Below are 12029 nucleotides of genomic sequence, written 5' to 3' on the forward strand. Positions count from 1 at the left end.
ATACAATGTATTATTGCCTAAAACGGTTTTTTCAAATTTTTGATATATACCTCCGTTCATGAGTTATTGCCCTTTAATCGATATTTGGAGGGTCTCTTGTCCAGTAGAAATCTCAATAACGACACATGATATTTGCATGAAAATTTGAGAACTTGTAACTAATACATTGCAGATGAGCAGAACATTAAAATTGTAGGGTAATTATTTTAAATTCGGAAGCTATGTGACGGCAAGTTTTAAGAATTATTTTTCCATGAAATTTTGCTGCTTTTTGTTTAATAACTTTTAAATTGATAAAAATTTGGTAAGACATATAGAATAAAAGTTGTGTGTAATTACGAGAGCTTTCAGATAACATCAAGAAAAAGGGGCTGGCCCCTATATTCAGGGGACAGCAGGTCATAAAAGTATTTTTTGGATAGCTAAAAATATTAAAATATTATGAAAAAGTTTGAATGACATAATTTCTAACATATTAAATCTTGTCATGTGGTATAAAGAGAAACAAGCTCCGTGCTATATTTTATTCTATTTTATATAATAATTATTCGAGAATCGTACAGGAACAAGTTGTCTACAAACCAGCCACGCCTTTTAGGCATCGTAACACATGCTTGTACGGTTTTAGATAGTTGTTGTGTTTTAAATAAATTGTTTTGATTCGATTTCTCTGTTTTCTTTTATCTAAATTGTTTATAAATGCAAGTTATTTACACAAGTAAAGGTAAATCAACATTTACTAATGCATCCGTATAGAAAAAGTCTTAATCGGGGCCTCTTGTTTGTAACCTGGATGTAAACAATCATGAGCGGCATTGTGGGAAGAAGACACTAAAGACCCGATATACGAAAAACGTGATTTGATCTGATGCTTTGTTGGCAAATATTTCAAAAAAAGTGTAGTTTAGTAAAGCATAATGCTTCATAATCAATAATTTTTTTAAAATAAATCATGTATAACACTCAATCTGATTATTTTATTTTTTGAAAAATCATCAGGTCGAATATCAGGTCTTTAGTATATCAAGTCTTTAGTACGTCCCCGGAAGTAGCCATGCAAGTCGGAATTACAGACGGAAATGTGAAGTTGACAGTCGTACATTTTCTTAACGTACGAGCCGTATGTAGACATGCACATTTAATCCACATCTACGAAGCACATAAAATCCTTGGTTGCGTACAGGGAGCATTAGTTTTAAAGGGATATATATATTCTTGCGCAAATTGTTTACGAGGAAATTCTGACGAGCACATTAACAGCGATGAACAGTCTTGTGTCGGAGTTTTCTGTGATAAATGTAGCGAGTGATGAAAGAGTTCACGGTGACATTTTAATATATGATTGGCGTGGACCTTGGAAATGAAGGTTAGAATTTTTCTTATCTAAAATTTAACAGCTGCTTACAGCACTGATGTTTACATGTATATGCCAGCAAATGTATAAATGTACGCACAAACATTGATGTTTGTTATCTATTTCATGGTTCAGTCTCTCTCTGACATGACATTGTCGAACCCCCATTGCTTTACTTTTTATTTAAATACATGAGAGCATGTAATTTCACCAAGACTTATTTTTTTTTTTATTGAAACAAAAAAAAATGCAAAAATTCAACAATACACTATCTAACATACTACATGTATAAACATGATAATTATTGTTATATATTCTTCAAATGAGAATCAAGCCCAGGCCTCCTGATTACAAAATGAATGCCCTACAACTAGGCTACCATTACAGATAATGAACTAGCTTAATTACCATGTAAAACATTGTTTAGTAAAAAAATTAGTTCTTTAAATTAGAAAATAGAATTTTTTCATGATTGGGGTATGTAAACTTAGAGTGGTATATGGGTTATACAGAAAACATGCTTACTGCAAACAGACTTAAATAAGGAATTGAAGCGTATAGTGAAGTGATTTTCATTCCCTGTGGTTTTAAAACATACTGAAAACTAAACTGAAAAATGAATACATTTATAATGAATCAAAATTATTTGTCCCTGGCACTTATAAGCATGTTTTACGGTAAAGACAAAATAATGGGGATTTGTTTTCACAGTGGCTGTATATTGTGAATAATTTAATTAGTCGATTGCAACTCTTCAGCTTTAAACTAATCTCGTTCAAGCAGATGCTTGTCTGTCACCGTAAACGCCAACGAGGAGTTTATGGAGACAGTCGAGCATCTGCTTGAATGAGACTAGTTTTACACATGCTATCTTCATGACCTAAGTGGTAATTTTTAAAAAAAAAATATGTATACTGGTATATTATTTGAAAAGTACATATTATACAAAAAATACCAACTAACCGGTTATGAAAATCATAACCCGTCATCCCATACTAAACCGGTCACTATATTTCTGACTGATTAGATGGTTACCCAGTTGACCATTGCCATCCCTAATAAATTTTTTACATGTGAAAGTTATGTGCATTTCCTTTGTGAAATCATGAAAAAAAAAACTTCTAATTAATCCCAATATATTTATTATATTTTTTTATTACATCCTCAAAATTGACTGCATGTAAACATCTATTTAATAGAGTACTTTTTACAAATAATACACGGAAAATGTGACAGTATCTTTGAACTCTGTTTGATGGTTTCATTAGGGATGTTAATGAATGTTCGAGTACTCGACTATCATTCAATCATATTGACTATCGACTAAAATTTGTTAAGTCGGTTGTTGGTTTAAAATTTGCTACTCTTAAATTCAATGTAAAAAAAAATTGGATCTGCTCATTTCATTTATTAAAGTATCAGTGTTCAAACTCAGGGAAAGGCTTAACCAGTGTTTGTTAATTGTTCAAAGGAATTTTGTTGTTCGACAAACATGCATTGGCATACTTTAAAAGATGTCGGATCCAAATTGTAAAGTTTCAACCTGCAATTTCATAAGATCTCATATAATGCAACTACCAATTAATGAAGAATAATAAAACTTTATAAATACATGTAAATTGGGGAATGGTTATGAGCATAATTCAAAGGTGTTTCTTTCTGATATTAATATCAATCATTTTTAAATTGTATTGATTGATTACAAAAATCTCATAATTAAAATTTTGTTTTTATAAGAGTTACACTTTAATTGTTTAACAATCACGGGTCACTGACAAGCGAATTCAAATGGCTTCAGGTAAGAAATCAATAACAGGTACATGTACTAGCAGCAGGAAAAGAAAGGATAAATGCGAGCGTTTGATGTTCTGTATATAGATAAAATGTGCAGTCAGTGATTTTTTTTAGGGCTGATTTGGGACCGAAATTCGGCCCCAGTCCCAAATGAAAATATGCCTGTATTTTCCCAAAATGTAATGGAAGTTTTCCCAAAGAAAAACTTACAAAATATGTGATCAAATTCAGTTTGTTTATTGCATGTTTTTCAGTGAAGTTCAAGCAGGTTTTCAGCCATGTTGGGTGGCAGAGGATAGTATCGTACTAAAAACCCGGTCAAAGTTCTTAAAAAACTGAGATATCCCCTGTTTGATGTGATATTTTATGTAGAAAAATGATCAGAATAATTATGGGACACATTTGCAGTGTAGCAGAGTGCTTTGCTGAAAAAAGTGATGTGCAACATGTAGGTGTCACTATGACGCTTATCATGTACAGAGTTGTAAATGCGAAACTAAGACACGTCAGATCAGTTGAAGAGGAAATTCAGTTGAAAAGCAGTAGGCCTTAGAAGAAGATGTGTATCTCAGAGGGAAGGTGAATGACCCCATATCAATTGGTGAATTTTCATTAGGACATGCATTGATTTACAGACTACTGGGTGTTTTATCCTGCTCGCTTGGGCCTGGGGGTGGGTTGTATGGGTGTGACTGAGGCCCAAATCTTGGAAAAACAAGCCAAAATTTGGGGAGTCCCCAGGTGCATTTTTGGTACATGTGCACTCTAATGGGCAGATTAAATGTAATTTGTTGACATAATTTGTGAGCCATGAGCATATGAAGTGTAATTAATTAGCCCCTGGAAAACTGTCTCCATGTACATGTTTTTATGGATCGCATGTATATGTGTACCCCCTCGGCACATGTTTGGCATTAAAAAAAATTATCCTCTGACACCTTCAAGAAAATACCAATTTTCAGAAATATGTAATTTAGTCTAATTCTTCTCTAAATAAGTTTATTGATGTTATACCATTTTCAAAACTCACCATATTTTTTTATTTGACTCTTATTCACTTAGGTAGAGAGACCTAAACACAAGGGGGGTAAACCTTTCCCAGTACACATTTTCAAAGAGTTTGAAGCATCAGCATAACAAATCTTAACAGAGTAAGGCAATTTTTTTCTGAGAAAAATTTATTTGTTTTAAAATAATACTTTGGGCACTGTCACATATATTTTATCAAATTTTGCTGCAATTACTTAGTATTAATTAAAATTAAAGGGGCTTAATTATTGCGATATCACTGAAATTACATAAACTTACTCTATTTTACATGTATTTCACTAAATATCATTATTTTGAAAGAAAAGAATGAGTCTGACTCAGTATGCAAAAGTATTAGTTCACAGAACCACATCTATTCAGAGATTGCTGTGCTTTAATTTTTTTTCAAATTAGACCCATTTTACTATTGATGATTACATAAAAAAAAATACCCCCCTCCCCTTCATTTTCCCCCTCATGTGTCTTCCATAATGTGATAGAACTTAAACTTTTCATTATTTTTTTTATAGATTATATATTTTTCTTTAAATTAAAACAAAACAGATGGTCTTTTTGCATATTTAATTAAAAAAAATCCAAAATATGTACATTTTCATTTAATTATTGGATTCTACTAAGCACCTGAAATTTACTCACAAATGCCAAGTAAGGACAGGATGATCACTTTAAATATTCAGGGGAATCAAATGCATGTATTTGATCATTCAGATATGTTGAAATTGAATGTAATATACTCAGAAAAAGGACAGTCAGGAAAATCAGATTTCCACAGTAAATTTTCAATAGAATCAGGTAATGGTTGGAGGGGTAGGGTAGATAGCTGCAATTTCCAGGACACTTCTTCTTGAACCTTTGATGCAAGAGGGGTTTTTGTATATTACAATAAATATCCTGAAAAACAGATTAGTTTTTCTTTTTGCAAACAAGCTATAGATGTATAAATTCAAGCAATTAAGAGGTAAGGCCAAATAAAAAAATATGTGTGGTTCCGGTAACCCGACCTTCCCTATTTTATACCCCCGACCCTAAACTTTTTTTGGCAATTTTCATATTTTTTCTGGAATTTTCCCTGATTTCCATCAATGGCTCCAGTTAAGTTTTAGTTTCAGGAATGATGGCCTCCTTGCAAAACATAGTGCAAGTGATTAATAGTGTGAAATCCAAAGCATGCTGGCATGTAGGTGTCCCCTACCAATATTGACCAGTATATTATCACACCACATCTAAATGCCATTTGCAAAGCAGTGATAGGTATTGTTTAGAAAAAAATAAGAAAATCATTTTGTTAAAAAAAAAAAAAAAAATTCCCTACCTACCTACCCTAATTTTTTTGGAAGTGTAACCGGAACCACACATATTTTTTTGTTTGGCCTAAAATGGGATTTCTCAAAACATCAAAAATAGGAGAGTATGTGTTACATCTGAGTACATTTCATCAAGGCATGCAATTCTTATTGAAATTTATATGTAGCTGCATTTGAAATTGATCAAAGTTACCATTAAACACTGTTTTGATAAGAAATAGTTTCTTTTGGATTGTAGGAGTTGGTCATTTTTTAAAGTAACACAAAGAATATGGGTTTAAGGTGGTTGACCGTCAATTGGTGGGGTCACTTATTTGCCTCTAATTTTTTTATTTTTCTTTGAAATAAGACATATTTAGTATATTTTTACTCAGAATTGATTGCACTTTCTAAATATGGAAAGTTGTTTAAATTGAAAAGCAAACTTTGAAAGTTAAAGGTGGCAGGGGATAGTTTTGTACTAAAGACCCAGTCAAATTTCTAAAAAAAACTGAGATATCCCCTGTTTGATGTGATATTTTATGTAGAAAAATGATCAGAATAATTATGGGACACATTTGCAGTGTAGCAGAGTGCTTGCTGAAAAATGTGATGTGCAACATGTAGGTGTCACTGTGACGCTTATCATATACAGAGTTGTAAATGCAAAACTAAGACACGTGGTCAGTTGAAGAGGAAATTCAGCTGAAAAGCAGTAGGCCTTAGAAGAAGGTGTGTATCTCAGAGGGAAGGTGAATGACCCCATATCAATTGGTGAATTTTCATTAGGACATGCATTGATTTACAGACTACTGGGTGTTTTATCCTGCTCGCTTGGGCCTGGGGGTGGGTTGTATGGGTGTGACTGAGGCCCAAATCTTGGAAAAACAAGCCAAAATTTGGGGAGTCCCCAGGTGCATTTTTGGTACATGTGCACTCTAATGGGCAGATTAAATGTAATTTGTTGACATAATTTGTGAGCCATGAGCATATGAAGTGTAATTAATTAGCCCCTGGAAAACTGTCTCCATGTACATGTTTTTATGGATCGCATGTATATGTGTACCCCCTCGGCACATGTTTGGCATTAAAAAAAATTATCCTCTGACACCTTCAAGAAAATACCAATTTTCAGAAATATGTAATTTAGTCTAATTCTTCTCTAAATAAGTTTATTGATGTTATACCATTTTCAAAACTCACCATATTTTTTTATTTGACTCTTATTCACTTAGGTAGAGAGACCTAAACACAAGGGGGGTAAACCTTTCCCAGTACACATTTTCAAAGAGTTTGAAGCATCAGCATAACAAATCTTAACAGAGTAAGGCAATTTTTTTCTGAGAAAAATTTATTTGTTTTAAAATAATACTTTGGGCACTGTCACATATATTTTATCAAATTTTGCTGCAATTACTTAGTATTAATTAAAATTAAAGGGGCTTAATTATTGCGATATCACTGAAATTACATAAACTTACTCTATTTTACATGTATTTCACTAAATATCATTATTTTGAAAGAAAAGAATGAGTCTGACTCAGTATGCAAAAGTATTAGTTCACAAAACCACATCTATTCAGAGATTGCTGTGCTTTAATTTTTTTTCAAATTAGACCCATTTTACTATTGATGATTACATAAAAAAAAATACCCCCCTCCCCTTCATTTTCCCCCTCATGTGTCTTCCATAATGTGATAGAACTTAAACTTTTCATTATTTTTTTTATAGATTATATATTTTTCTTTAAATTAAAACAAAACAGATGGTCTTTTTGCATATTTAATTAAAAAAAATCCAAAATATGTACATTTTCATTTAATTATTGGATTCTACTAAGCACCTGAAATTTACTCACAAATGCCAAGTAAGGACAGGATGATCACTTTAAATATTCAGGGGAATCAAATGCATGTATTTGATCATTCAGATATGTTGAAATTGAATGTAATATACTCAGAAAAAGGACAGTCAGGAAAATCAGATTTCCACAGTAAATTTTCAATAGAATCAGGTAATGGTTGGAGGGGTAGGGTAGATAGCTGCAATTTCCAGGACACTTCTTCTTGAACCTTTGATGCAAGAGGGGTTTTTGTATATTACAATAAATATCCTGAAAAACAGATTAGTTTTTCTTTTTGCAAACAAGCTATAGATGTATAAATTCAAGCAATTAAGAGGTAAGGCCAAATAAAAAAATATGTGTGGTTCCGGTAACCCGACCTTCCCTATTTTATACCCCCGACCCTAAACTTTTTTTGGCAATTTTCATATTTTTTCTGGAATTTTCCCTGATTTCCATCAATGGCTCCAGTTAAGTTTTAGTTTCAGGAATGATGGCCTCCTTGCAAAACATAGTGCAAGTGATTAATAGTGTGAAATCCAAAGCATGCTGGCATGTAGGTGTCCCCTACCAATATTGACCAGTATATTATCACACCACATCTAAATGCCATTTGCAAAGCAGTGATAGGTATTGTTTAGAAAAAAATAAGAAAATCATTTTGTTAAAAAAAAAAAAAAAAATTCCCTACCTACCTACCCTAATTTTTTTGGAAGTGTAACCGGAACCACACATATTTTTTTGTTTGGCCTAAAATGGGATTTCTCAAAACATCAAAAATAGGAGAGTATGTGTTACATCTGAGTACATTTCATCAAGGCATGCAATTCTTATTGAAATTTATATGTAGCTGCATTTGAAATTGATCAAAGTTACCATTAAACACTGTTTTGATAAGAAATAGTTTCTTTTGGATTGTAGGAGTTGGTCATTTTTTAAAGTAACACAAAGAATATGGGTTTAAGGTGGTTGACCGTCAATTGGTGGGGTCACTTATTTGCCTCTAATTTTTTTATTTTTCTTTGAAATAAGACATATTTAGTATATTTTTACTCAGAATTGATTGCACTTTCTAAATATGGAAAGTTGTTTAAATTGAAAAGCAAACTTTGAAAGTTAAAGGTGGCAGGGGATAGTTTTGTACTAAAGACCCAGTCAAATTTCTAAAAAAAACTGAGATATCCCCTGTTTGATGTGATATTTTATGTAGAAAAATGATCAGAATAATTATGGGACACATTTGCAGTGTAGCAGAGTGCTTGCTGAAAAATGTGATGTGCAACATGTAGGTGTCACTGTGACGCTTATCATATACAGAGTTGTAAATGCAAAACTAAGACACGTGGTCAGTTGAAGAGGAAATTCAGCTGAAAAGCAGTAGGCCTTAGAAGAAGGTGTGTATCTCAGAGGGAAGGTGAATGACCCCATATCAATTGGTGAATTTTCATTAGGACATGCATTGATTTACAGACTACTGGGTGTTTTATCCTGCTCGCTTGGGCCTGGGGGTGGGTTGTATGGGTGTGACTGAGGCCCAAATCTTGGAAAAACAAGCCAAAATTTGGGGAGTCCCCAGGTGCATTTTTGGTACATGTGCATTCTAATGGGCAGATTAAATGTAATTTGTTGACATAATTTGTGAGCCATGAGCATATGAAGTGTAATTAATTAGCCCCTGGAAAACTGTCCCCATGTACATGTTTTTATGGATCGCATGTATATGTGTACCCCCTCGGCACATGTTTGGCATTTAAAAAAACTATCCTCTGTCACCTTGGATTTCTTCATAATTAGGTAATTCATACCACTATTGTTCTTGATGCAAGTAATTAGATAATCCATGCCAAGAATAGTCTTGATTAGTTATAACAATTGTTTGTTAAAGTAATACAAAGACAAAAACAAAGCTTTTGACAATGCTTTTTAAGTGATTGGGCTTTCTGGAAGATTCCCAATTTAGCGTAATTGATGCTGAAATTCCCAATTCTGAGGGCCCCAGCCCACAGTCTCAAAGTACTGAAAAAAAACACTGGCAGTAAATATTATATTTGAAATCAAATACATTTGATACATATATTTATTACTACGTAAATGTTAATGATTCAATAATTTGTTGTATAATGGTTATAACATAGTTTAAATATTGTACAGGTTAGTAGTCTCTTAAAGACAAAAAGGAAAATGACATAAAAAATTAATTTAAAGAACTACGCACGCTAATTCTCGATTCCCGCCTACATTTTACACCCATTTAATTCAATACTGATGGCAATTTGGCCGTAAAATCTTTGTTGAATGCAAAGAACAGTTCAATGCCAATTGACTTATAATTTTATTACCAGTGTGAAATAGTTAATTACCCCTAATTCCAGCTCTTTAGATAAGGGGGGTAGACGATATTTTTCATTGAAATCGGGCTTTAAAGCATCACCACATTTTAAAATATTCTTGGATATGAATAAATGGTCCTTAAATCTTTTCTTATGTTTTACTCATATAAAATTAAACATATATTATTAATAAAATACAATGATTTACTAGTAAACCCCTTTGAAACTGGTGAAAAATAAGCATTTTTGCAGTTTTTGTCTGTAAACATATGTTCCCCCACCCCCTGTGAAATACAAAAAGCTTTGGTATGAATATGTGAAATACCGATTTATATTACCTGTAAAAAGGAATTTTTGTTTAACGGGGGGGAAAGATGTTTTAAAAAGGTTTTCCGTTTTCCATTGATTTCTATGGTGAAAAACACGTTTTACCAAAATTATATAGTTATCTCTCTTTGTTTTCCCAAAGAAGTAATGTTTTATGAAAATTCATATAGATATCTATATAGATATGAAAAATCATGTAAATGTGTTAACTTTTGAAAATTGACTTGGAGGTAGGCAGGAGAACAATACTATCGTTCGCAGTTCTTTCAACGAGTACTCGACTTTCATTTGACTAAAGCCTCTGACTGTTCGACTTAGCTGTCCCAGTAAAATTAACATCGCTATTTATCATTTATAAGCTGTACAGTTTTTTTTTTAATTTTAAATGAGAAATTTCAATTTCTTTTGGATAGGTGTGACTGCCATCTGATAACTGAAATTTGATACCAAGCATGACCATATTTGCCAGAAGAGCATCTGTTTGGAGATGACAAAGAATAAGCAGCATAGTGAAATTTAAACAGTCATACAAGGATAAAAGTCCTTCCATCTAGGATTATGGACAAATCAGGCCTTAATACATTAAGAACTTGTAATATATGTATTTTTACAAAAAAATTTAGAGAGAACTGCTATTTTGGCATATACAACAACAAGTGTTAACATATGTGCATATTTCAAATGACTTCAGTGCTAAGGGCATATACATGAAAGAGGATTGTTAGAAAAGTTTGCGGACACATTGATTTACAGAAAATTTACTGTGCACTTTGAAAAATGACATTTATCTGATTAAATTCTTATATTTTGTTTATCTGTTTATTAGTATGTAAAAAATCAGGTCCATTTACTAAAATTTTGAAAATATACGACTTTTACTGTGGTCAAAGAATTCACGGAGCAAGCATTTGATGGTTTTTGATGTTAGGTGACGTGACAACGCAGGTGAGTTAAGGCTAGGTATAGGCATTTCTATGCAAATATTCTAACTAAAATGCCTAAAGACTATATCTATTATACAGAGAAGATTAAAACTTATTGTCTAATACATACTTGGTACCCACGACATGAGATAGCAAGTACACATTATGACGTCATATTATGACGTCATTGTTCTTTACTACACAGGATTATAAAGAATATCAACAAAAATGCTTCGGCGCAAGGGCATGCTCTATTTTATTTCACTGAAACAAGGTGTATTTAGAAGCAAAATATTCCAAAGTTTGCTGGTATTGCTGCACAAATATCAACAGCTCAGCTGTATAATTTTCATTTGTAAAGTTTTAAATTGAATAAGGGTAAAAATGTATAGTCCGGTATAAGTTTCCTCAAATTCCGATCAAATGAGAACATGCCTAGGATTTGTGCAGCAGTTTTTTTAATCTATAGAATATTCTTCTTAGCATTGTACAATTTTTATATAAAAATAAATAGGGTAATCCCTTGCGCCGAAGCTGTTTTGTTGATGTGTTTTATTACCTCCAGTAGGTAGGATCTGTGATGTCATAATATGATGTCATAATGTGTACTGGCTATAACATGTCATGGGTACTAAGTATGCATAAGAGAATAAATCAAGACTTTCCTTGAATAATAAATATACCTCTTCTGAGTTTTCATTAGCTCATTTGCATAGAAACGCCTACACCTGGCCTTAATTCACATGCGAACCTGATTCCAAACCTTCTGAGCTTTTCACAGCTATAAATACCTTTCAGTTCTATTATTTACATGTCTTTTCCCTACTTTAAAATTGAATAACTCTAGCAAGTCACTTTTTTCTATTGTTGGGTATCAAATATTAGTGAGATCTTAAAATCTATGTCTACACAGTAAAGCAATAGGTATGGAAACAATGCAAAATCCATAGGTGCAACATCCATGTGATAAGCGGTGTACTGGGATATCGCATGGACTGGGTCATCAAAAATGTTAATCCTTCCATTAACAAAGCTACTACTATTTGAACACTTTTGTCCTAGATATGTATAAGCAATCCCTGAAGCATCTTAAAACATTTTAGTCTCTTTTGGGTATTTTCCTG

The 12029-nt window shown here is 32.5% G+C and overlaps 1 long non-coding RNA gene across 1 annotated transcript; it reads left to right on the forward strand.

The window, feature by feature from the left end:
• The first annotated feature begins 1106 nt into the window (after window positions 1–1106).
• On the forward strand, window positions 1107–10792 carry LOC133201538 (uncharacterized). The gene is made up of 2 exons (XR_009723109.1): window positions 1107–1366; window positions 10396–10792. It is a non-coding gene; the product is annotated as an uncharacterized LOC133201538 (long non-coding RNA).
• Window positions 10793–12029: the final 1237 nt, after the last annotated feature.

Source organism: Saccostrea echinata, unplaced genomic scaffold, assembly GCF_033153115.1.
Source record: "Saccostrea echinata isolate AGI-Se365-2 ecotype Australia unplaced genomic scaffold, CSIRO_AGI_Sech_v1 ptg000044l, whole genome shotgun sequence".
NCBI classification, from domain to species: domain Eukaryota; kingdom Metazoa; phylum Mollusca; class Bivalvia; order Ostreida; family Ostreidae; genus Saccostrea; species Saccostrea echinata.